The sequence below is a fragment of the Vipera ursinii genome, assembly GCF_947247035.1.
Source record: "Vipera ursinii genome assembly, chromosome: 12".
NCBI classification, from domain to species: Eukaryota; Metazoa; Chordata; class Lepidosauria; order Squamata; family Viperidae; genus Vipera; species Vipera ursinii.
This window is the reverse complement of record NC_139525.1, coordinates 14,779,897-14,782,396: the sequence shown is the minus strand read 5'-3', so window position 1 is coordinate 14,782,396 and position 2,500 is coordinate 14,779,897. Positions and strand designations below refer to the sequence as shown.

Sequence of the window (2,500 nt, the reverse complement as noted above, 5' to 3'; positions counted from 1 at the left end):
TAGGCTTGCCAAGAATAGCTTAAAAGGAAGATTCAGAAAAAGGGTTGCATTGCATTATCAACTAGCACATTGGCCCATGCTTATGGTCTCTGAACCATGGCTTACTCAACCCAGCTTTATGGGCTGACTATTATACCAAACCATAATGTGGCCACAAGATTTGCCTTTGAACAATCTACCAAGCTATATTAAAGTTGGCTAGAATGTATTCATGCAATGTGTTAACTAACTCATTTAAAGATGAAGCAGCTGTAATTGTGCGATATGCTCGATTTGGTGAGCGCTAAGGTGAGGAGAGGATAGCAGATCTTTAGGTCTAATTCAATTTTTATTTTATTTTTTTTATTTTTTCCTTAGCTGCTTAGGCTTGCATATGAATTATTATACTGTAATGTTCTTTTTCCCCCTACCCCCATTTAAATTGCAAGTTTGGTAATCAACTAATACACTCATTAATTTACGTCTCTCTGAGGATCAGCCTGTTAAATAGACTTTCCTCCCAATGCTCAGGGCTCTTTTTTCTCTCTGTTTGTGTTGGAATTGACTAAACCATGTTCATTGTGGCAAAAACATTATTTTATCCACAGAAGGGATTATTGCAATGGGCAACGCTTTTGATAATAGTGGTACATAATCCCAAACAAATAAAAATGCATGTCAGCTCACTGAACATTTTTGAAGAGCTACAGATTACAGATCAGAAAGAGTCCTTGTCTGCCTCCTGCTTCAGCAGGTTGAAATCTGCTGAGTAGGACATGGAGTAAATGGGGAACAGGGAATACAGTAAATAACCTACTCTGAACATAAGAGAAAACACACCCCATGGAACTTGGCAGGTCTAGCCTCGTGTTTACATTTTTTTTTGCTAGATATACCTACCCAGATCTTCCTATCTGCCAATGGAATCCAGGTGGTGCATCCAGTTTTGGTCACCACGATGTAAGAAGATGTTGAGACCCTGGAAAGAGTACAGAGAAGAGCAACAAAGATGATTAGGGGACTGGAGGCTAAAACATATAAGGAATGGGTGCTGGAATTGGGTATGTCTAGTTTAATGAAGAGAAGAACGAGGGATGACATGATAGCAGTCTTCCAATATCTCAGGGGCTGCCCCAAAGAAGAGGGAGTCTAGCTATTCTCCAAAGCCCCTGAAGGCAGGACAGGAAACAAATAGATGGAAACTAACCAAAGAGAGAAGCAACCTAGAACTAAGGAGGAATTTCCTGACAGTTAGAACAATTAACCAGTGGAACAACCTGCCACCAGAAGCTGTGAATGCTCCAACACTGGAGGCTTTTAAGAACATTGGACAGCCATTTGGCTGAAATGGTGTAGGGTTTCCTGCCTGAGCAGGGGGTTAAACTAGATGACCTCCAAGGTTGTTGTTGTTGTTGTTGTTATATTATTATTATTATTATTATTATTATTATTATTATTATTATTATTATTATTATTATTATTATTATTATTATTATTATTATTATTATTATTATTCCTTCACTTATGACTACGATTGAGCCCAAAATTTGATGACTTCAGCTAGTATTGCAGGCCTAACTGGCAAAAGACCGTATTAACTGGAAGATGCTTTCATCCTGCAGTGGATAGACAATGGCTAAAATGATGATGATGATAATGATGAATATAAAAAGATGTTGAGATTTTGGAAAGAGTGCAGAGAAGAGCAAGAAAGAGGATTTTTTTGGGGGGGGGACTGAAGTCTAAAATGACTGCAGGAATTGTGTTTGTCTGGTCTAGTGAAAAGAACAACTAGGGGTGACATGACAGCAGTGTTCCAATATTTGAGGGGCTGCCTCAAAGAAGAGGGGGAGTCAACCTATTTTCCAAAGCACCCAAAGGCAAGGCAAGGAGCAATGGATGGAAACTGGAACAAAGGAGAGAGAGAAGCAACCTAGAGTTAAGGAGAAATTTCCCGACAGTCAGAACAATCAACCAGTGAAACAGTTGCTTTCAGAAATGGTGAGTCCTTTTGAGAAGAGACTGGACGGCCATTTTCTGAAATGAAATAGAATCTCCTGCTTTAGCAGGGGGTTGGACTAGAAGACCTCCAAATTCCTTTCCAACTCTGTTATTCTGCATTCTATACGTTAGGAGTCTCTTTGCGGTTGATAGTTGATGATTACAAAATTTTTAACTCTCCACCTCTCCCCCCCACCTCCCCATCTTCTGTGCCATTAAGAGCCTTTCCAAAAATGGAGAGAAAATGGTGCAGGAAAGGAGGGGAAAAAAGCTTCTAATTTCATGATTGTGATTAAAAGATAAAGACAAGGCATGTAACTCCACAGATCATCCATCTGCCTGACCTCATCCCCATTCTCAATAAATAAAATAAAAAAACTTTTCTGTGTCAGCACATGAACTGCCTTTCCCTTGGAAATGTTATTGCAAAAACGCTGTGATGATTCACAGGACAGTAACTATAACAACCCAGCTCACCACTTTCCTTGAATTAGAGTTGCTTGAGGAGAGAGTGGAGAAG

The 2,500-nt window shown here is 39.5% G+C and overlaps 1 protein-coding gene and 1 long non-coding RNA gene across 2 annotated transcripts in view; both read left to right on the top strand.

The window, feature by feature from the left end:
- Positions 1 to 2,500, top strand: part of LOC310646119 — a 510,475-nt gene that overhangs the window by 218,281 nt on the left and 289,694 nt on the right. The window lies entirely within an intron of this gene.
- TRPC5 (transient receptor potential cation channel subfamily C member 5) overlaps positions 1 to 2,500 on the top strand; it is a gene marked incomplete at both ends in the record, with an annotated part of 90,218 nt that overhangs the window by 7,655 nt on the left and 80,063 nt on the right. The gene's annotated exons all lie outside the window — the stretch shown is intronic.